The sequence below is a fragment of the Cryptomeria japonica genome, chromosome 10, assembly GCF_030272615.1.
Source record: "Cryptomeria japonica chromosome 10, Sugi_1.0, whole genome shotgun sequence".
NCBI lineage: Eukaryota > Viridiplantae > Streptophyta > Pinopsida > Cupressales > Cupressaceae > Cryptomeria > Cryptomeria japonica.
Window position 1 is genome coordinate 733,359,831 of NC_081414.1, and position 25,452 is coordinate 733,385,282.

Here is a 25,452-nt window from a genome sequence, read left to right on the forward strand (position 1 = left end):
ACTAAACCTTTTGCCCATTCCATTTATTCTAATCTTTATACCCAATATATACTCGAAAACCCCCAAGTCCTTTTGAAATTGTTATGAAATTTGAGACTTCAAATCACAATTCATGTCCTTAGTGTTATAAAATACAACATATTATCAACACATAATGTGATAACTATAAATCAATTGCCATCCATTTTATAAGAAGCACAATAGTCTAATTTTGATCTATAAAATCCAAAGCCAACATAAACGAATCAAATTTTTCGTAGCACATTCTAGTAGACTATTTGAAACCATACAAAGATTTTTTAATTCACAAAAACTATAGTAACATATCATCATTAGGTGCAATAGTAGATGTTATATCAATAGGAGGAGATGAAATGCAGGCTCAAGAACTGGATCGCATGTGAGAAAATCCAAGTTCAAGTACCCAAAGTTCTCCTCGATATCGTAATCCACATAAGTATAATCATCATGTGAAGAATAAACCTCATCAATAGGACCAAAACCTACAAAGGAGTACAACTGAGATGCATGATCCACCACCCCAGTTGCAATGATAGCTCTACTCTCCAAGTCTCTAATGATAACTGAATCGGGTGTGAACTCAACAGTCTTCCTTGTTGCTCCATGAGTGATTTGATAGATGAAATGAAGATTGTTTATAAAATAAGGTACACACAACTCCATAACTCTAGCAACTCGTCGATAAGAGGCTCAATATATACATTCATATCTTTAACTTGGTACTTGCCTAGTGGAATGAACAAAAACATTACATAATTATTATGACCATTTTACTGCAATATTTATAATTAAATGTAGATGACTATTAAATGATAAAATACCTGGAACAATCATTGCCAACATTATGTGCTCCCTCTTTATTGACATCCATGGAGGAATATTATTGTTGATAACAAAAATAGGCCACACCGAGTAAACAGATCTCAACTCTCCAAATGGATTGACACCGTCCGTTGCCAATGAAAGCCTGAGATTACGAGGTTCTTCTTTAAAGTGTGGCCACTTTTCCTCTATGTCCATAAATGTTGAACCATCCGCAGGCATTCGAATAATGTCATCTCGACTTCTATTGCGTGCATGGTAATCCATAAATTGTGCCAAGCTAGTGCACCTGAATAATCGTTGCATATGTGGGATAATGGGAATATAACGAAGAACCTTGCGAGGCACCTTTTTGTTATTTGATCTGTTTGATATCTGCTGATATGACATTCAGGGCATTCTGTTCCAAATTCATGTTGTTTGTGATATATAATATGATCATTGGGACAAGCATCTATTGTTTGATACTCCATTCCAATATCTTTCATAATGGCAGATAATTCTCGGTATGAGTGAGGTAGAATATTGGATGGTTGTAAGAAAAACTCACCTATCAATCCACAACAAAAAAAAAAGTTTGAGGTGTTAATATAAAGAATATTAATGGTACATGATTCACCATTTATTAACTGTAATGACATGTATGACACACCTTAACATACGTGAGATTGTTATGTTGGATAAACCATTCCTAACCCTCAAGTTCACCAACAACAATACAACAGAGAGAAGACTTGTTTGGGAGCCTTTGTAAAGAGACTCATATGCCTTCTCAAGAAGAGGTAAATCATGAACATCAAGGTCATCCTGATCATCATGATCAGTTGTGCCAGTACTAAATGTGTCATGGATCAATGTATTTTTACCATCATCTTCAATTGTGTTTTCTGGTGCATGATCATCATCTTCCATGGGATCATTATCTTCAGCTTCGATATTCACACCTCCATGTTCCTCCACTTCGAAAACCATATTCTCAGGGTTTTGTTGATCCATACCATGTGCTCCAGGGTGCTCCACCTATATAAAATTGATATACATAAATAAACCGTGATCATGATCTCATTATCAAGTGATTTCTTATGTATATAAATTGTTAAAACGATACAATGAACAACTTACCAATGTATGATAATCATGTCCCCCTTCAATGTGACCATGCTGCCTACAATGTTTCTTAGCTATTTTGATTAGAAGTCTTCTAGTCTTTAAGCCCTTACAAATTTTGCAAGGACAATAACATTTCCCATCACCTTTTCTTTTCAAGTTAGAACATAATCTAGCAATTGTCTCCTTATTTTGTTCTTCGCTGATATTATCTGACATGGTCTTTCTTCACAGGGAAAAAAATCAGGCTATGGAAACTTCAGTGCAAAAGCTTCACAAAAATTGCAAATCGAACCAAAGCCATTTAACTCTTCTTTTTCATCTTAAAACATTGAACTTAATAGAGAACGTATTTAATGTAGCTGATTGTGTGAATTTCTGAGCATTGTGTCTGCAAATTCTTACTAAAATTTTGCCTATTGCAGACTTTCTGAGAGACATTTTTGAGTATTCTAAGCCTTGGTTCTTTTATTTTCACTAGTGATAAGTTGGAAACTTTATGGCAGTGCTGTAGCCAATCGATCTAATTTTGACAAGTTATACACCAAGCAAACAGGCATCTAGAACTAGCATTGTTTGCAGGTCACCCCTACCCTATGCCATGGGTATATGACTACCCAGAACTCCAGTTTAAGCATCAATCCTGGAAATGATCAGTATATGACTACCCAAAACTCCAATTTAAGCATTAAGTTACATCATTATTGACCTTACTTTGGGATGCTATGTATGAGATTGGAACCTTTTGTAAGGTGTGATCAATGTGCTATCATAAATGCAAAGCCAAAACCATTTTGATGAGATCATGATCCCACTAATACTATTTTGCCTTGTTAATTTTGCACCCACAAAAATGATAGAACCAGATATAATATGCCATCAATGCCCATATACCGACAATGCTCAAGATGAGCCACTTAGAGGTAGAGTTTAACCACTTTCCATATAGGTAGATTATCTCTAACCTCATTTTCCCTATAGGTAACTGATTAGGTTCATTTTAGAGTCTTATTTCCAAATATGTACCTCTATGTTAGCTTTTTGCTTTATTATTTGCCTGTTTATGCTTAATCTTGTCAATTTTGCATAATTTTACTTAGTTCTTGCATCTTCAATGAAATTATATCTAATCATATCCAATCACATCAAAATGGAACAATTAATCATATTGCTGGTCTCTCCTAGAGGAATTAAATTGAACCAAATTGACTATTCCCCAATAAAATGTTTTGAAATGGTGAATGTATAAGTTTGTAGTTTACTTTCCTAGACTAGGACCCCATTTCGTCAACATTTCACTATGAAAGCATAAATATTTTTCCTTGAAGAGAACATCTTACAGATTATGCTTCAATGTATAACACATTTTCATAATCAATCATTCGACTTCACATGGATAAAAGAATTCACATATTCTAAATCATGATCCGATGATGTGAACAACTCATATGCAACTATATGGCATGCAAAGCATTTATTTTAACAACATGTAACCATCAACATCGCTACCATCAACAACATGTAACCATCACCTACACTATATCAAAACATAAGTATGGTGTGACATCATATCTATTTGCATAATGTCAAAACACATGCAAACATGAAAATCATCATAGCATGACAAAAATCAATCTCCACATGTTGGAACAAAGATATAAATAAGATAATAGGGTAAGAGGAAACCCGTACCAAGAACCACATACCAACTATCGGCAATGCCATCAAGATAAATGTAGGATAGGATACCACTATGAGCCATCCAATGGTCCATTCTATGAGGAGAACTAGGGGATACTATCTTTGAAAGGTGTGGTCAATAGAGATAATCCCTACTAATGCCACAATATGTCACCATAGCTTCTTGAGTTTTCCATTCTTCTACTTAACACCACATTTATTGAGTTCCTCAACAACGAGGTTGGTTCTCAATAGGATGCACAAACATGTAAACACACAAGCATGGTTTCATCATACTTGTACAACAATACAAATTCATTTTTCTAGTTAATTACTTAGTGTAAAAATAACTCCATTACATAACATAGGGCAATAATCACCATAAGTTTTCAAATAAACTTCCCAAACATCAATTGGAGTTACCCTTTCTAAGGTACAAACATAATTTATTTATAACTTCAAAATTAAAATAATCACAATACATCCAAATAAGTTCAATAGTGCATGGAAATAGACAACATGATCCATAATTAAACCCATAAATTACCCTAATTGGATATGCTAATAAAATGGTGTCTCAAATAATAGAGATTATGTTGGACCTATAATAGAGATCTGGACTTTGTTTCATCATACACAAGCATGGTTTCATCATACTTGTATCCAAATACACCATCCATAGATAGGTACTCAGTACCACAATCTCATGGGTACCCTTTTAGCTGAATTTACCCTATATTTAGGTGAATCTACCCTTGTATCATTCCTTGATCTAGTATGTCATTCCACCAATCAATAATTTTTCCATATTCTTGGGAGAATACACTATCCCTTAGGTGAATATGCCATATCCTTAAATGAATCCTCCTTGTCATCAACCTAAGTCCTCTTTTTGTTAAGTCTTATCCCTTCATCTTTAGGAAAATCCACCTATCCTTATGTGAATCTACTTTCTCTTAGGTGAATCTATTTAATCCAATTCACCCACTCTCACAATCACAACCTATTTAATCCTATTCCCCACATTCCCCTCCTCAATAACCTCTGAAAATGGAATCACCAATCTCTACCCTAAACCTCATACTACTAATCTCCCTCATTCCCCTCGCATACACATCCTCTCCTCCCTCGACCCTCACCCTAACTCTAAGGCGCAGACCTAACTCAAACACCACACACAATCCCAATATCCACCCACCCCTAGTTTCCTCATCCAGTATCTAGTTTCTATCTATCCCCGGGTAATGGTTTACCCTCCTTCCTGTTCATGGATTAGCGGTTCCAGATTCCATCCATATATGGAATGGCAAGTTTCTAGATTTTGGTTGTACAACTATCAAACTATAGGTAGAGTGGGATAGCAATAGTTCCGAGAAGTAATAGTTGGTTGGACATCCGAACCCGAAGACACAACAACCAATTCCAATCATGGGGTAGCATCAAAGCATAATCGAAGGGGGTTTTTAATCGCAAAATGGGGTAGCATACACATGGCATGTGAACTGTATGATGGAATACCTCAAAGAGATGTACATTTCATGGAATTTTAAGATCGTAGGATATGCACAAAATGGATTAATTCGAAAGAAAAAACCAGTTGCAAAAAAAAATTAGTTGCCCTTCATTGAAAAACAAAGAGTTCTTACCTTGCTTGTGCAGAGATCGCTCCGGCGGGGGGGTGAGGGGGCTGGGAGGCAAGACGGCTTCAGTTTGCTTTCAAAATGAAAATGCCTTGTGGTTTTTTTTTTAAATAAAATGTCCAACGTCGTCGGAATTCCGATGAACACGGGGATTTTTTTTTAAAAAAATCAAATTTTCACACAATGCTCCTTGTCCGTCGGAATTTGACCCCAAATGTATTAGTGTGCTCTTGTAGAATCGGCTGGAGATGATGAAAGATTAATAAGAGAAATCATGAGTATAGGAGGTAAGGCAAAGGTAGAATTTTCCACTTATTCTGGAAGTCTAAATGGTGAGAAATTCATTGATTGGATTAATGAACTTACAAATATTTTGAGTATGAGGGAGTTGAAGAAGAAAAGAGAGTTAATTTTGCCTCTAAAAGACTCAAAGGCCATGCTGCAGTTTGGTGGGAATATGTTCAATAAGAGAGATGAAAGAAGAATAAGGAAAAGATTAAATCTTGGGATAGAATGGTTGCTAACTTGAAGGCCAAGTTATTTCCGAGTGATTATCAAACCAATATTTTCAAAACATTGCAGAACCTTAAATAAAAGGATATGTCAGTAGAAGCTTATACAAAAGAGTTTTACAAATTGGTGATACAATTTGGTCATAGTGAAGAGGATTTGGAGAAAGTGGCTAGATATGTGAATGGGTTGAAGTATAGTTTGTGGGATGAGTTGAGTCTTGCATACCCTAGATCATTGGAGGAAGCCTACCAATTTGCCATAAAGGCAGAGGAGAAGCTTACAAGGAAACAAAGACAACAAGAAAAAGTTAGAGGAAGATGATAGTGTGCTAATAAAGAATAACAACAACATCAAGATGAGGAAACTAGTAGTTTTATTGGACCAACCAATCAAGAAAGAGGAGGCTATCAAAATAGTGGAGGTAGATCATCTGGAAGAGGTGGTTATCAAGGAAGAGGAAGAGGTTTCTTGGGTAAATTTTTTTAAGTGCAATTAGTATGTTGGGCTTGAAAGGAACAATCAAATTGTGTAAGCAAATCAAGAAAGAGTGGGATCACTTTCTCATCACAATGAGAAACCTGAGTCTATAGAGTCTTTGTTGTTAAAAAGAATATTGTTGAAGCCACCAAAGGAAAGGCAAGAACCGGTACAAAGGATAGATTTATTCAAAACAAAGTGTAAGGGAAAAGGTAAGTGTTGTAAACTTATTGTAGACAACAATAGTACTAATAATCTAGTGGTGATTGAAATGGTGAATAAACTAGGTCTTGAGAAGGTTACACATCCTACACCCTTAAAAGTTTCTTGGTTACAAAAGGGACATCAATTATTGGTAGATGAGCAAGCTTTGGTTGAATTTCAAATAGGAAGCTATAAGGATAGTCTTGTGTGTGATATCATGCCTGTGGATGTGTGCCATGTGTTTCTTGGTAGACCTTGGCAGTTTTACTAGAATGCGATTCATGATGGTAGAAAAAATACTTATACTATTGAGAAGGATGGAACTAAACATACCTTGTTGAGTTTAAAAGAGCCAAAAGGGGACAACCATAGTGGCAATAGTAAGGTAATGTTACTATGTTGGAAAGAGTTTGTAGATGGTGGCAAGGAAAACAATGTATCAACAGCAACCAAAGAGGTGTTTCTTTGTTTTGCAAGGGTGTAAATGATATTGATTTGCACACGGGAAAACCAATAGGAGATGAGGATAAACAAATTACAGTAGATAAGAAGGAAGCATATGTTGGAGCAACAATGATTAAAGAGCACAAAGGCAAACAAATGCAAGATGAAGAAGTTATAGAGATGGGAGTGGAAAGGAGTGAAACAAACTTATGAGTATAATTTGTAGCAATAGAACAAGAGTGGATGGAGAAGCTTGTTGATGGAGGTATGAGGACAAATAGGACAGTGGAGGATGCAAAGCAAAAGTTTTCAATTGATGATAAAGAAGTTATTGCAACAAAAGAGGAAGAGTTACATTTTTGGGAAATGTTTCATTTTCGTTTGACAAGTTGAAAGATGACGAGTATGGGAAAAAGTATGGAATAGTGTGTGTTTTTCGTAATGATATTGGGGGTTCTATTGGAAATTATTTGTTGTTGAATAGTTTGGCCATTGAGGAAGACAAATATGTAATGATAGATGCAGATTCATATCGAACTGTGAAAGATTTTGCGAGACAAATGAATGTGTTTGAAGACATGGAACTCTTCAATTTACATGAAATTGTTTGTATAGATTTGTGTGAGTATGAATGGGTGAGAGCATAGTAAACAGTGGTTATAACTTCATAGTTGTTCTAGAACGATTGTGGAAAAGGAGGAAGAAAAGATCAAAGGCAAATAAGTTTTAATTAATGACCTCATGTGCAACAACACATAATTTCTTTTGTCTCCTGAGGAGCCTGATGCAGGGGCATCGTCCTTGTTCTATTTTTGTTCTATTGTTTTTGTTTTGTTACCTCTATCTTCCTTTCTTAATTTTCGTTGCGCAGCAGTTAGACCATTCACCGTTACTTCAGTTATGGAGGATGGAAATTAAAATGAGAAAAGAACTTAGGCAGAGGGGGGTGAAGAGTTTACAGTGGTTGGAAATGTCCAAGGAAAGAAAAGACCTATAGGAGGCTATCAGGTCAAGAGATTGTTGACACAAAGTTAGATACCTTCATAGGAGAGGGGAGACGATTTTGGCTAGAAAGATCAATTAGTGGAAAATGTCGCTGTCTTGGGAGGATTACAGACATAAAAGAATTGCCAAATGGGAAGGGAGGAGGCACCGTCTTAGAGGGAGGTTTAAAGCCTGCCATTGGTAAATGAATTGACATCAATGAATTGTAAATTCTTCCTTATTTTGCAGAAATAAAAGGATGCTCTTTAATAATTGATGTTTAAAGTTTCTACCACTCCAAGAGAAATTGCATTAGTTCTTGTTTGGTTAGTCATCTATCATATTTAATAACAGAACGTTAATTTCTTGTCACTCTAGTGAGGCATTCTGAGTTCCTATCACCAATTAGTTGCATTTGCTTTTGATTGGAACAAGATTCCATCAATATTTTTTTTTAAATATTATTGTGCAGAGAAACTTCAACATGAACACACGTATCTTGAGTATAAAGCAATTGGTTGATGGTAAGGTTCTAAAATCTACTAAGTTAAAAATAGCTCATAAAAATGATCAATCATTTCCAATCAACATAATAGGAAATTGTTCAAGATCATTATCAAACAACAAATTTTCAATTTATAAGATATTATGTACAATTATCACAACAAAAAAAAAATGTTTTAAGAATGTTTTGCATTTAATTTTGGCATAGAATAGGAAAAACCTTAAATTTACACTAATATCTTCAATTTGACATAACACCATCATATTATTTTAACAAAATATTGATGAAGAGATTTGAATCTATGACCCCCTTCAAACACACCATTACTATAAAGATATGATGTTTTGAAAGTACATGTAATGTATTGTATAGGTTCTACTAGAAAACTAGGGATAGATTTTTTGCATTGGTATTTTAGATCACTCTATGATCCATCAAAAAGAAGATAAAAATTAATACACAATTACAAAATCGACTCCTTAAATGAAACAAATAATCATAAAAAAAATAACAAAATCTTAAGACAATGAAACAAAAATGAAAAATATAAAAAAAAAAAACCAAAAAAATAAATTATGATGCATTAAGGCCAACCTATTATAGATGTAACAATAAAAACTCAAAAGAATATGTAAACCTATTTGGAAATTTTTATGCAATGAAAATTATAAAATTATGTTAGCAAGTGTGTTTAATTTTGAGTATTATAAAATTTTGTAAATAATTACAAAACAAATTTTTGAATGACCCTATCTTTTACCCAAAAAAACTACAATGCCATCTACTAAGATTATGGCTAAATCGCCTGGCTTAATCATGTCAAAGGGTTGAGAAGCCTTTGGGATGGCAAGACATTTGATTTTTGAGGTTTTGCTTCTGTTTTCTCGTATGGACTGGACTTTTGGAGTTGATATGTAGCTCATCAGCTACCTCACCATTACGAATGGAATGAAGAAAGATCCTTGTGACTGCCATCTTCACTTGATTTATCTGGTGATTCTTATTGGAGATTCTCTTTCTGTTCAGTTCACTTTTGTTATGTTATATGTTCTTCAAAAGCTACAGAAAGTGAGTTTGCGTGTATCTTATAGGATTTCCCCTGTTATAGTTGAATCCGTAAGCAATTGAGATCCAGAAAATGATTAAAAATCATCAATCTTTAGCTGGAAAATCAATTCCCTGTTTGGACGAATCTTCTGAAATAGATTCATGCTGATGTGCCTTCAGAAACTACTCTGGTGGAAACTGGAAGACACTGAAATTTGTCCCAGTCATAGTCTTCTTCATTCTTCAGACTGGTTTTACCATATGGGAGGTGAACATGACAGAGTCCAACTGTGGAGACATCTCTGTTTTAGCTGCTGATGACTACACAGCCAATTTTGGAGCAGGAAGAGTAGTTGCCAAACTTAGACGTGGTCGCTTGAACAATATAAATTGAAGACGAATGAGTTCAAAGAGAACAAAATAAGCCCAATTAGGTCTCTTTATAATAACTTTGTATCTAAATTGTAATTTTAAAAAGAAATGCATCGCTTCATCAGTACCTGGGTTGAATTAGAAAGAACATCAGAAGCTAGTGTGCGACTTCTCCACAACATAGCTTTGCAGTATTGTTCTCAATGCATGTAATTCAGCCAACTCAGCCTAAAAAAAATTAAAATACATTAATACTGTCAACTTTTGAAGTATGTATTTTACGTCTTTTGAAAATGCAGAGCAATCCAGAACATACCTGGAGATTTGAATCTACAAGGGTTTTATGAAGATAATTAATGCAACGTTTCTGTATAGCACTCCAAAAGTTTTCTTTGGTGTCATATTCATCTGCAGAATGCTTAAAACAACTAGAAGTAATCTTGACTAACTTATCATTATTCCCGGCAAGAGAGTTAATTTCTCGATGAGGTCCTTACATGTTTCACTGGTCTCTTAACCATGAAGATTTTCAAAATACTGTTGATATCCGGTTCCTGCTATATTCATCCAAGCAAATTTCACCTGTACTCACAAAAAGTCAAAGAAAATCAAGTAGGTAAAGGTAGTAGCTAGAAATTAAAAAATATACATTCCATCATAACATCTGTTCAGAGATAGATAACCATTTAACCATAGAATTGATACTTCCCAATAGAATACAAATTTTATATCCAGAAATTCATCACTTATAGACATCTATAATAATCACACGAATAATTTGGAAACATGCATAAAAAAGACATTATCACACCGAAGACTTGGTTAAACTAAGTTCCAAATGATAGGTGATAAGTAAGCAGATCAAACTTAAAACGACTACAAAATTAATATCTTGAAAATAAATGAAACTTTATCGAAATATTTCATGCAATTCTATAATCAAAGGAGTATGCATCTACATAGAACATAATCATTCAGATTCCCAAGTATATGCATGCTTACTAATTTAATACTGAAGCTTCTAAAAAGGAGTTAAAGCTTCCCAAAGAATAGAATTATCTAAAAATGAAAGCAGCAACAAAAAATGAGATATTGCATTTCAAAGCTTACAAAACTGGGAAATTTAATCCATCGAAACAGAAACTATCAACCAAGAAACGTACACGATACCATAAACCATATTGAATATGATATTTGTGAATGATGAGTGTTAAATTAGAATGCAAATGAATTGAAGTCTAATGTAGACAGATTAAAGCTTGAAATGAACTATAAGAAATTAATGGGATTCATAATGCTAAAAATCTTTGTGAACCAATTACATACCATTTGATAAAGACAATCCGAAGAAAACAGTGGATATATGATAAATTGAATGAGACGCAATTTCCTACTTCTTAAAAGCATTGCATTTCTTATCAAGACAAATTTGATCCCCAACTCGCACTCTACACATGGAATAAAAATGAGAATATTGGCACGCCTGAGATGGATATTTTGACCGTATAAGAAATTAGGATCTTACTCTGATACGATTAGTGTTTTAGAGTGATTTACAAGGTGGATCTAAATAGCAAGTCTAGTCTGGGATTTAATAGTAAGTCGGGCATGGATATGGGAAACTATGTTATTTGTATGGGTTTCAAGAAGAAAGGAAGTCAAATGAATGTTCAGTATTCTTTAACGAATGGCTTAAATCACATACTAAGCTTTGATTTTTAGGTTTAAAAATGTTAAACACTCAGAATTGACTGACATTATCTAGGCTTGATATGTTGCTTAGTGTGTGGGGTTTAAGGCTGCCCCTCTATTAAAGCAAAATAATATATACAATGTTTTCTATTTTGCCTAGTGTCATTTCTGTTTTAGGAGGGAACGGATGCAAAAAAAAGGGAACACTTCATGGGTGACTTGATTGGATTCATTTGGCATGTGAGCAATGATTGCAAATAAGTAAGGTATATGAAAAAATTAAATTGCTTGTATAGTTACAAGAGTATAAACATAAAAGAAAGGTATCATAATACAACAATTTATTAGGATAAAAATATTTTGAGAGAAAAATCCTACTTGAAAGAAACTCCATGTATACTTGATTAATCAATGAGTAAGAAACACTTGCAGAGACTAATCCATTATAGAAAAATCATCAATTACATTTATGGAGTAATTTTTGCAACAAAATAATACCTACAAACTCACTATGAAATCTTCATCTCAAGCACCCAATAAATAAGAGAAGTAATGCTAAAAAACATAACATTGTGTAACTAAAAAACCATGAGCCAAGACCACCCAAAAAGTGATGCCTAATTCTTCAATAAAAAATCCAATGCCTAAATCCCAAGATGAGTTTATAGGCTCAAAAAATAGCATATTCATTCCACAAACTCGTCGTAATCAACTAAACAACTTCAGTCCATTTTGACTCTTGTATCGCTATTCAGATATGTCCCATTATGCTTCATAACATGCACTTAAGTTGGTCCACATGTGTAACTCCCTCATATAACACATTCTTATGCATCATATATGCTCTTATATTTCCAATGTTGGAGGTCCAACTTTCGAAGGCCATTACATTTGATTTGGGAAGCCAATTAAGCTCCATTTCTATTAATTGTACATCTAAAAGAGGTCCACATCATCATAATCTATTTGTCCCAATTAAAACCCATTTCAATATTTTTTGGGGCCTAAATCAACCTCTAGAACCCTAAAATTTGGATTTTTTTATTCTATAACTCAAAATTTATATTATTTTATTCTTAAGCTTAAAATTAGAATTGAAACACATTTCCTAACATTCTCCCACTTATTGAACAATGGTGGCAAGATTATCCAGCATGAGGTGTCTTCACATCTTTGTGGCGGAACATATCAGTCTGAAACCTACAGACGTTCAGAAGTTTTCTTACCGGTCATGCAGCATTTAGCTCCTCGTCTTCACCAAAAACATGAATTATGCAAGACCTATTGGAAACAGTTCCTCTCAAGTTGGGCTTATGGAGGTTGAAAACCGTAGGGGTCATGGATTTGAAATTCGAGAGCCCGAGTATGAAGATTTTGTGGTGGTTAAACCTGTTGAGGAACCAGAGAAGTCTATGGCGAGTGATTTGGGAGTGAGGCAAACAGCTCAAGACACAATATCTTCTTGGTGTGGGGACTATCCCCTGGTGTCGCAACAGTATAGGTTGGAGCTCGTGAAGCAGGAGGATGAAGATAATTTGACTAGAATGGGGATGAGTAGGACAGTCGGTGGCTGTATCCTTGCTTCCTACTTGGATGAACAAATGTCGCGTAGGATGGGTGTTTGGAAATACTTATTGGAGGCTCATTCGGTTCTTGCTCAGGTTTTCAAAGAACAGGAACAGGTCTTTGTAGATGATTGGAAGTCTAAGAAGGATGTTGGGGAATACGAAGTAGCTGCCACACGGGGAGAACAGCTCAAGCAAGAGCAATCTACAGTGTTTCGTATTTCAAAAGTTGAAAATTTATTAAAAGATTAATTTCTGTATGAAGGTTTCGTATTATACATTGATGTTTCTGATTTTAGTATAATCGGTGAATTTGTGTTGGAAAATGTTTTTGACTCTGGTTTGAGTTGGAGAAAGTTCATTTGAAGTTTTCATGAGCAGAGTTTAGCGAAATTAAAATCTTTTGTGGGTTTGGTTATACTGTGAGTTTTAAAAACAGGGAAGGCTGTACCGGTTGGACTTCACCGAGAATATTGTTGGGTATATGAAGCCCAACGATCACATGACTGTTTGCCTTCCCCAAACTCTTCGTCTCATGCCTGAATATACGTATAAATATATGTGTGCAATCTATGTACTACGTGTAATTGGATATCAGTTAATATATAAGATTTCCCTGTTTGAGAGTGGATGTAGGTGATTGCCAACCACTATAAATCGTGTCTTGTCTTTTGTTATTTCTTTATTCTATTTTATTTTCGTTTCTCTGCTCGTTTTTTAATCTTTACATGTTCTAATAATCTAGTCCAAAAATAAAGAAGCTACAAAGAAATTTGAGTTGATCTACATGCCCCTGCATCAAGAGCTAAAATCTGATTTAGGACAATCCAATCAGTCTTATTGGTTTACCTGATAAACATTACTGCCTAAGAGTTCTTTCAGCCTCTTTTCGCTCTCTGCAATACTCACTTCTAAAGCCATTCTCTTACGAACACAATTTTCGATTACCTGTTCACAACACCAAATTAGATCAAATTATATTGATCTCCACAAAATGACCAAACAGGTCAATGGGAATGTAAAAGCTTATCTAACTTACCTTCTTGTAAATTTGATCTAGAGCAGCAGACATAAAATATGGAAGTTCTTGAAGATTTTTGGCTTTGTCTTCTCTAATCTCCCTTTGAAAAAAGAACCAACAAAGCAGTTCATAGCGATTCAGATTGAATACACTTCCCCAAGATTAATATGAATGAAAATAAATTACCTGCCAGATGTCTAGAAGTTCTCCATAACGGTCATCAACAGCGAGTTGACATCACAAAGCTTCTGGGCACCGAAAGGAGGCGATTCACTACTCCCTGCCTGAAACTTAACACTAACAACAACATAATTATGTCATATAAACATCATAAACAACTCCACTTCATGAAATATGGTATAGGAATCGTATTTTACCTTGTAGGCCTTTTTCTTGTTATAACTACTACTGTAAAGTGATATTGGTATGGGCTTTTAGTTTTTCTCATGCCTGCAAGGCACAAAGTTTTGGACCACGAAAACGATAGAAATTCAACGAACAGTAATTGGGGCTCAAAAGATGAGAGCCAAAAGAAAATATTTTAAAATAGTAAGTATTGTCAAATACCAAAATCAAATCATCTCGTGTGCTAACTGCTAGGTTGATGCTAGGGGTGTCTCTATTTTCAATACTCCTGCAACTGTACAAACCAAAAACATGCTTCTGCATTTTACCTTCTTATTTTGACGAAATACGATTTACCACTAAAAAAATCACTTCATATAGTAGTCCCTATTGACCGAACAGGCACTACAGCAGCAAGGAAACAAATAAATCAAACTGGCTAAAAATTATTATTGTTATTTTATTTTTAGTTTTTGAATTTCATCAGCTTTGTCATGGCACTGAATTTAAAGATTTCTGAAGGAAGCTTAACCTGGATCTTATCCGTGGCCTCTGCACTTTTCCTACATAACACCATTAAACATATAATTGCCACTTTTACACAACCTCTGGCCATTTCTCGAACCGCAAGCGAGACGATTCACCACTTCTCTACAGAAAAACATGGCCTTCTCGTTAAGGTAACGAGGTCTTATTCAATAAGTGAATATGCGTTCATCCAACTAACCTGATTGTCAACTGTCCAAACAACTGATTATTTGTATCTGTATCATGCACCACCTCCTGCAACGCCGGAAATTTCAAAACAGAAATGTCAGAATCGCCTCTTGCGCTTTCTCCTGGCTCGTACCACTGAAGAGGCCTCTGACAATCTACAGCCACAAATGGAACCCAATCACAGAACAGCAAAAGAGTATTTGATCAATATTTTATATAAAAAACCTGCAGCTTAACCCTCTCAACTTAGGAACAGAAAACAAATCTTTAAGAAAATTGAATAGTCATTAGTCTGTAAAAGCATTGATACATTGAATAATCACTAGTTAAAGTAGAAGCCCTCCACTATAGTTCCACGAAGTAACCAACAAAATACCTTACAGGCTTGCAATAGTCTTCATAAACTGAGGTAAAAAGCCATTAATTATGTTGCCAAAAGCAATGGCCACACTTATAAAACATAAAGCTTACAAACACATACTAGCATAAATTGAAAGCAGCAAGCGAACAGTTATTTAGTAGGTCACTTGATCAGTGTTCAAAAGCCTATGAGGGAGCCAAATTCCAACATTACCCTCACTTCGATCCTATAGCTTGAGATTTTTAATCTCTTCGATCTTGCCTTTACATTTATTCTTTTGAAGTGACCTTGCGAATCCAATCATGTCCCCTTTTACCTCATAGCACTAAGGCTCTGTCTACAATAAGGCGACTAAATCTTTAATTATGAAGTGGTTGTGTCTTTGTGTCCTCCAGTTGACGAGGACAATTTTTGATGCAAGATAGTTGCATATTAGAAAAAGGCACGGTGACACATTGAACTATTAATATCTAATAAAAAAAAATAAAAAAATAATACCATTTAATAAAAACATAATTTATGGGTGATGTCTTATCAATAAAAATAATTGATAAATGAAAAAAATATATTAAAATTATTATGTTTGAATTTTATTTTTATTTGATTATTTTATATATGTTTTCATGTGTTTAATTATTTATTTTATTCCCATGAAAAATCCTATCTAAAATTAAAATAGTTTTTTAATTAAAAAAAAAATAGTTAAAATAATATTGGTTTTGAGACCATTTTGTATGCATCCATATAAATGATAAGTATATCAATAAATAACATTGAAGTGAAAATCAAAGTCAATGATTTATCTCTTTTAAGTTTTAAAAACTTGTGTATGATTTCTATGTTTATTCTACTACTGAAAAACCAAAATAGATGTTTAATAAAAAATTAATGTATATAATATCTTTGATAAAATAGTTTTTTAGTTAAAATTAAAATAATTATGACAATAATTATTTAAATAAATAACAAATATGATAAAAAAATACTTTCCTTATATTAATTTAAATGAATCATAAGATTATATAAATTTTACAGACTTATTATTTCTAAATGTATGTAAAATTCACTTCATTGATAAATTTTTAAACTTTCAAACATTCTAATATGTCAAAACTTCTTTTATCTTAAAAATAAAATAAAAAATCTATTACATTACTGAAATAATTATAAAAGTTAAAATCATTTAAAATATTAAGATAGTAGAAACACACAAAAATAAACCCATACATTTTTTTTATTACCAGTGAAAAAATTAGCCTAAATTACCTGTGAAAAAATTAACCTAAATCTAAGATTGGGCTTGCTGCTTGTATGGCTTCTGCCCTATCTATTAACTCTGCTTTGTTCAACTAAAAATCATTTACTCTCACGTATTTCGTTTGAGAGAAATAAACTAATAGAAGAAAGAACTTACCGCTGATCATCATTAAAGCGAATCTCCGAACTTCCAAATTTGAGCGCATCTCTGGAAAGTAACTCATCACCAAACACAAATGCGTCAAATTCAAAAAAAGAAAGTGGGTTATCTATTTTTCTACTCTAAACATCATTTTCGGATCATGAAGAAAGTAACACTAGTTATCGTGCACCCACCTCACTTCAATCTCTCTTCCCACCAACTGTGCGCCTTCTCTTCGCAGGCGTCGACGGCCCAGTATTTGCAGGCGTCGACGGCTCAGTATTCACAGGTTGCCAACGGTATCGGGGAGGTTATTGAGGGTAAATGCTGCAGCTGTGATAGGTTGCCAATGGTATCGGGGAGGTTATTTAAATTTGTACACCCTCCCAAGTCTAAATGCTGCAGCTGTGATAGGTTGCCAATGGTATCGGGAGGTTATTTAAATCTGTACATCCCAAGTCTAACTGCTGCAGCTGTGATAGTTTGCCAATGGTATCGGGGAGGTTATTTAAATTTGTACACCCTCCCAAGTCTAACTGCTGCAGCTGTGATAGTTTGCCAATGGTATCGGGGAGGTTATTTAAATTTGTACACCCTCCCAAGTCTAAATGCTGCAGCTGTGATAGTTTGCCAATGGTATCGGGGAGGTTATTTAAATTTGTACACCATCCCAAGCCTAAATGCTGCAGCTGTGATAGGTTGCCAATGGTATCGGGGAGGTTATTTAAATTTTTACACTATCACAGCTGCATAACTGCTGCAGCTGTGATAGGTTGCCAATGGTATCGGGGAGGTTATTTAAATTTGTACACCATGCCAAGTGTAAATGCTGCAGCTGTGATAGGTTGCCAATGGTATCGGGGAGGTTATTTAAATTTGTACACCATGCCAAGCGTAAATGCTGCAGCTGTGATAGGTTGCCAATGGTATCGGGGAGGTTATTTAAATTTGTACACTCTCCCAAGTCTAAATGCTGCAGCTGTGATAGGTTGCCAATGGTATCGGGGAGGTTATTTAAATTTGTACACTCTCCCAAGTCTAAATGCTGCAGCTGTGATAGGTTGCCAATTGTATCGGGGAGGTTATTTAAATTTATACACCGTCCCAAGTCTAAATGCTGCAGCTGTGATAGGTTGCCAATGGTATCGGGGAGGTTATTTAAATTTGTACACTCTCCCAAGTCTAAATGCTGCAGTTGTGATAGGTTGCCAATGGTATCGGGGAGGTTATTTAAATTTACACACCGTCCCAAGTCTAAATGCTGCAGCTGTGATAGGTTGCCAATGGTATCGGGGAGGTTATTTAAATTTCTACACATTCCCAAGCCTAAATGCTGCAGCTGTGATAGGCTGCCAATGGTATCGGGGAGGTTATTTAAATTTCTACACATTCCCAAGCCTAAATGCTGCAGCTGTGATAGGTTGCCAATGATATTGGGGAGGTTATTAAAATTTCTACACATTCCCAAGCCTAAATGCTGCAGCTGTGATAGGTTGCCAATTATATCAGAGTCCAAGGAAATGTTACCGCCATGTACTTCCATTATCCTCATTTGCAAAATGTCACCCACAACACTGAATTGAAATATCTCTTGTATTGCAAAGCTACATTCTTCCAACTGTAGCCATATTAAACTTGAAGGAAGCATGGGTAGCGTGTCAATGAAAAGATTCTTCAAGTGAAGAAATCGTAGACCAGGTCTGATCACTGTTTCAAGCCTTGCCAAATTACCTCCATTCAGTCGAATGCGAGAGAAATTGATAATATTGGATGCGGTGCTTAAATGAGCTGTCTCCCATAGTCGGGTACCCTATTTTTCCTCTTCAGCAATGGTCCGCCCCATATCCCGCAAATGGTCATGCATATCAAATACACCTTTCTCATCAATCTTTATCAGTAACTTCAGAGAAAGATTGGATATAGCTGCGTGTACCCTCCTGTACAAAGATTTCCAGAAAATAATGGGAATTTTTTTGTGTTCTCCAATGAAGAAGCAAGCGATGTCAAGAAATATTTCTTTTTCCTCTTCACTAAGAGCACTATAACTGATGTAGAGTGTTTTGCGAATGTCTGCATGGAGTGTAATGTTGTCAACAGCTTCTGTCCAGCAATCCGTTTCATTGTGCTTGTCATACAAAAAGGCTCCAATCACTTCTAGCGAAAGAGGATGCCCCTTACAAGCTTCCACTATTCTTTTGGACAGATCCTCGTGAGTGGGGATTGGAGATTCTCTCAAAAATGCATGCCAGCTAAATAATTTGAGACCTTCATTTATCTGCAATCCACTAATCTCGTGGATGCATTCAGATGAAACCCGCGCAAAATGGAGCATGTGTTTGTCTCTAGAAGTAATAATGACTCTGCTACCAGGGGCCAACCAATCCCCAACCAAAGTATTTGATTGCACCTCAGCATCCACATCATCTAAAATGAGAAGCACACGTTTTCCTCCCAAACGATCTCTAAACAAGGATATGCCTTCGTCAACGCTCTGCACATTTTCATTATAGTTGGATAAATCTTGAAGAATTTGCTTCTGCAAATCTGTAAGGCCTGTTTTGTCTGCTGCTGTGGTACGGACGTTGAACACAAAGGAAGCAGCGTCAAACTGAGTATAAACTTGGTTGTAGAGGGCCTTGGCAAGTGTGGTCTTGCCAATACCGCCAATGCCACATAATCCAGCTTTAACAACACCTTCCTTTGAATTGAGTTTAAATTTCTGAATGAGATCATCGGTCACGCTTTCCAGTCCAACTGGGTGCTTGGCAACTTCTAACGGCACTTTATCCAATGTCTTAATGACATCATTCACCACGGTCTTTACTAGCTGGGCTTGGAAACTGCAACTAGCCGATTTCATAAATAATTAGAAAATCAAATTAATGTCCAAAATTGCAAAAATACTAACCATTATCCTCATTATAGTTATAAGAAAGTCCCAATAAAAGTTTGGAAAATAATAAAATATTATTGTATATCTGTATAGTTATCTTAAATAATCTTTTTTTAATTATAGTAAAATATGATTTTCAGTTATTTTATTTATTATTATTCATTCTATCTTATAATTATTTTTAAAAATATTTAATTTATAGTTTTATTAAAAATCGATTTTATTAATTTTATATTTCTTAGATTTAGAGTTTTCCAGATTTAAAGTTAATTTAAAAATTATTTTATATTACATTAAATCTTTTTAAAAATTAAATGGGTTGCTCAATTAAAATTGTTTGCAAAACTATTTTTATTTAGTTAAAATTTATTTTGTTTCACTTAAAAATTATTTTATTTATTTTTGTTAAAAAAAAAAAATTTATATATGTTAATCATGTTTTAGGTTTTGATGCATATAATCACAAAGTTCTTTTGTGTTTTAATTTTATTTTTGCTTTGTAAAGGATTTCATAATGTTTCTTATACACTTTCTCTAAATTTTGTGTTTTAATTTTATTTTTGCTTTGTAAAAGATTTCACAATGTTTCTTATACACTTTCTCTAAATTTAAATTTGATAAACTTTCACGAAATATGAATTCTCCTTCCAAATTAATTGATTCCAAAATACTATCATTTGTGTTTTTTTATGCTCCCATTAGATTGACTGCTATGTATAATAGATAGCGGATCTAACACAGGAACTTTTAACCCACATAGGTAGCTTCCCTCTCATGTAAACAGTATTGCAAGATTTTCAACCAACCAATTCATTTATAAATTCATCAGATGATATTGCATATGCTCCAACAGAACATCATCAGGTGATTCTTGGAGACACCCCACTTGGAGAGAACATCATCTCGGGAACAGAGAATATCAGTTCCCTTATTTCAGTATAAATCAGGTCCGATGAAGTGGGTTTTATCGAAAAAAGGTTCCACAGTTGCACTGATTATCTGCCACGCCATAACTTATACCATAAAATCTATTGATGCCCGTTGTTGAACTTGTCAATGTCACTCTAAAAAGGGGTATGACAGATGGAAGCATGACTCGGGAGAATATCAGCCACTCATAAACATCCAATGTCTCTATTTTTATCGATTTTTTTTTTTTTTAGCAATGAAGGCAGAGCCGAGATTTTTTATCGATTCTTTTATTATGTACTATATTTTGAGTATTTTGGGTTGAAAATTTCAGGGTTCCACGAAAACGCGTCCCCCAAGCCCAAATCTCCCGTTCCCCAAACTGTCCCCAAAACTTAGGTTCTTTGTCCTCCATCCCCAAAACCCGTCCCCAATGGCCGTGGAACATTGGTTGAAACCTCCTGGTGTCCTAATAATATGATGTTCTGGAACGAAAAACTGTGGGCTTCAAAATTTCTGACCGTCTTTTCTACCACTTCACTGCACCCAAGTAGAATGCAGGCTCATTTGAAAGGTCATATATGTCAATTGCACCTTCTTCCACCACAGAATGAAAGTTATTTTCTTTAATCTATTACAGGATATATGGGATAGGGAAGCTGGTTATCAATTTGAAATGATCCCACTTGAAAAACAAATTTCTGTTGATGTAAGTAATGCAATATTTTGATCTTGATTTCCTCTAACATAGGCAAAGGCTAGTTCCTATGGAACAGAATCTACCATGGCAAATCCAATTAAGGGCAAATAGACTGATGAGGCTGAAGAAATTAGACATCAGTAACTGTTCCGAAGCCAACTTCACATTTTGCAAGTTGTTCTCTCTGCTTGTATAGTGTAGGGTCGCAGGCTGTGCAGAGAGAATGGTAAGAGCTCATCCAAACCATAAGAGGAATTAACATGCTAAGAAAGCCTTGTGTTGGCAATATTGCTATTGTTGGCTATGGTGGTGTGGCTCACTTTCATGGCATAATTGCCAACGATTCTAGTCTGCCAAGCAGATGCTGGGTAATCCAATGATGAGTCATAGTTAGTGGGGTCGTCAAACATTTAATTGCAATTACCTCATGTCAGTAAAGATTTGACAAAGTATCTCCATGTAAGAGGCATACACATTTCTTTCTCGATTCATTGATCAATAGAGATTTTACATACATATATGTACATGTACACATCTATTGCAAATATGTGTAACCTTTATTGTTCTATGAAACGAGCATAGATCAATATGAATTATTAAAAGTTTTAAGAGTTTGATTTTTTTTTCTAGATGTGTGACTATCATATATTTAGTTAATCGGGGTATTTAAGTACTTCTAAATAGATTGATAGCATGCCATTAGCCTTTTGGCTTTACTTATACCTTGCACTGTTAACTGTTATGCAAAATTAACAAAAGTTTCCTCAAACATCTTGCTCCTTAACAAAAGTTTTTAATCCAGGGCGGTAGATTATCGGGAACGGCCTCTGTTTAGGTGACGCTCCAGAAACTGCCGTCCACACAGCCACAAGGGCCCACATATTCATTGGGCTTGGTTGTAGCAGGCAGGGGCTCAAGGTGGGACCTCGTACAGTCACAGGTCAGTGTTTGAAGAGTTTTATATTTAAAATGGGCTTTCTTTATTTTGCTGCAAAATCTCTGCACCTTTGTCATGGTTCCCTCAATGGATAACATATCAACAACATACATAGTAAATGGGCAAGAAAACTCAGACTCGATTGAAACAAACCACCTGGGGCAAGTGAAAATTGCTTCAATCAAAAACGGGAAGTGGTTATGGGTCAATGCCAAACAGTATAGAGGTATTTTAAAGCACAGATTTGTCCGTCTAAAATGGGAACAAGCAAGAGGGAAACAGTCTCTTATTGTAAAAGCAGGTAACAGTAAGTACAAGGTTAACTCAAACAAGTTTTCTATGCAACAATGTGACTGTTGTAGGTCCAAAGACAACAATGACTTCAAGGATTCTGTCGTGTACAGTCCCACTACAACTCCTGTGCTCTGACCTTTATGTGCAAGAATTGATAAATGTCAGGCAGAGGTTAGAGATGTTGGAATTCAAAGAGCAGCAGAGAGACCATTCGCTCTTTGTTTTAACAGCAGCAAATCATTCATTAGTGGATGATAATAAAATTTTAAAGTAGCAGATGGCAGCATTACATGAAGCACTTAGAATAGGAAAATTGGAGTGGGAAGACATGAAAATGGCTTGGCAATCTTTAAAAGTTCAATTAGGTGAAGTTAAAGGAGTGTTAACTTTTCTAGTGCTCCCGAGGTGATAGGACAAAAGTCCCCACAAGCAAATTTACATGAAGTGAAAGGAAAACAAATGGAAAAAAGTAGTTTCACAAAAGGTTCCAAAACATGGGCCCAAATTAGTGACAAGGCTGCCAATAAAGGGGTAGAGGAAAATGTGTCAATTGGCAATGGACAAGACAAAGAGCTTAAAGAAAGGCAAGGTAAAGCAGTAAATGTTATTATTAAAGGTGTGAAAGAATTTGGGAGAGATTAGCATACCCCTACTCTTGCAAGTGATTTTCTTAGAGACATGGGGGTTTGGCAAGGACAAATTTGCCAAGCATGGAGGGTGGGAAAAATATGTCAAGAGAGAACTAGACCGATAAAAGTCATCATGTCAAGCATTTGTGACAAGCAAAATCTTGTAAGTAAGAAGCAACACTTGAGAGGTTCTCACTTCTTCTTGGATGAAGATTTAACTATTAGGCAGCAAGAGGAAAGAAGAGTGGAAGTGGCAAAGGTTAGAGCAGCAAGAGATGTGGGTAGAAGAGCATGGTTATACAAGGGTAGAGCCGTTATTGCCCATTTTGGTCCTTTTTATAATTCAACACAGAGCAAAGAAATGGCAGAAAATCTTTTCGAAGGAAGCGGAGCAACAAGACCCACGTGGGCAAATAGGAATATGAAGAATCGGCATGGAGTCTCATGGGCCAAAACAAAGAGCAATCAATCTCCACCTAGGGTCTCTTAAGCGTAGTTTGTTGGAATCGTAGAGGTTATCCTTGGAGGCGTGGTCCTAGGTTAAAACCTATTGCAAAGGGTAGAGACATTATTTGTCTCATAGAGACACATGAGCATGAGGGTTGCAGGACTCCGATATTTGAGGGATATTCAAAAATGGCAGTATGGAATAAGGCAGCGGGAAATGGCAAAGGGTACGGAGGTATAATGGTTTTAGTAAGAGAAAAAGAAGGTCGTATCATTCAACTTGAAAGAGAAGATTCAAATAAATAGTTCGTTTGGCCCAAAATTTGTGAAAATGGTAACATCATTAGAATTGCTGCATGTTATTTTGCACCGAAAGTCTCAAAAAGTTACAAAAAAAATGGAATAGACCACAAAGACCCCTTTGCAGCCCTAAAGAAAGATATTGCAGTTTTTATCCAACAAGGGGAAGTCCTTTTGGTAGGTGATTTTAACGCTAGGATTGCAATTGAATAAGCTAGCATTCTTTGTTGTTCAAAAGATTGCAATCCTATTTGGCTCACTAAATTAAGAAAGCATCAATGGACTAGAGTTTCAAAAGACAACAAAGGTTTCAACCACTTTGGAGAGGAATTGCTTAATTTTTGTAGCGCTTTCGATCTAATCATTTGCAATAGTATCAAAGATGGGAAAAGTCTGGAAATTTCACATGTAATACTTACAATGGGGCAAGCCTTGTGGACTATGCAATTGGCTCTCACAGTTTATGTGAGAAAATGGAGGAAGTTTTGATCGGTGAGCAGCACTAGGATTTAAAGTCAAACCACAAACCAATTTGCTTAAGTTTTTCTTGGGCTGAAAAACAGCGATAGGGGATGAATTCTCAATTTCTTCCTCAATCTCAGTCAAAAGGCAGAATTCTTTTGACCCAAAAAAAACTATGATATCTTCAAGATAACTCTCAAGAGGCTTTTTAAGAAGGAAAAAATTGTGTCACGGGTTGCATAGTCATGAGTTAACCAATTTAATTCATAGTGCATTAAAAGTTGTACAAGCAAATTTTAAAAAGAAAAAAAGTTGATTACATGATCACAAGGAAAAAGGAGCTTATTTTCCTTGGTAAAAATAACCCCAAGTTATTTTGGAAAAGGCTTCAACCGCAAAAAAAGCAAACAGTAAATAATCTCTTCTACTCAATGGTTTGACTATGCAAGGCAGCTTTATGAGCAAGTTTCTGAGATTGATCCCCCCCACTGGTCAATACTGTGGCAAATTTGTTCACCATACAAGAGATAGAAATAGGAATTAAAAAATTGGGTGTTGGAAAAGCAAAAGAATTGTTTGAACTTCAAGCTGAATTTCTAAAATGGGGTGTGAAAACTCACTCCGCACATTATGAAAATATTCAATGGCATCATTCAACGTGGTTTCCCTAAAGATTGGACAACTAGCCTTGCTATTTTCAAGAGTGGTGATGTCAACAACCCATCCAACTATAGGACCATTATGATTAATCCTCTATTTGCAAAAATTTTTGGCAGCATGATAGAAAATAGAATTAGCAAATGGACAGAAGTAGAAGATAAATGTGCAAAGGGTCAAGTTGGTTTTAGGCCTAAACATTCCACAGTAGGTCACTATATTACTTTGAGGCATATCATTGAGAAGGTTTGGGAGAAAAAGGAAGAAGCCTTTTGTTGCTTTGTTGATTTCAAAAAGGCTTTTGACAC

The 25,452-nt window shown here is 35.2% G+C and overlaps 1 protein-coding gene and 1 long non-coding RNA gene across 2 annotated transcripts in view; both read right to left on the bottom strand.

The window, feature by feature from the left end:
- LOC131045576 (disease resistance protein RUN1) overlaps positions 1-25,452 on the bottom strand; it is a 68,189-nt gene that overhangs the window by 39,878 nt on the left and 2,859 nt on the right. The gene's annotated exons all lie outside the window — the stretch shown is intronic.
- LOC131045578 (uncharacterized) lies at positions 9,071-10,611 on the bottom strand. Its single transcript, XR_009105830.2, has 3 exons — positions 10,133-10,611; positions 9,945-10,044; positions 9,071-9,819 (listed from the first exon to the last, which is right to left on the bottom strand). It is a non-coding gene; the product is annotated as an uncharacterized LOC131045578 (long non-coding RNA).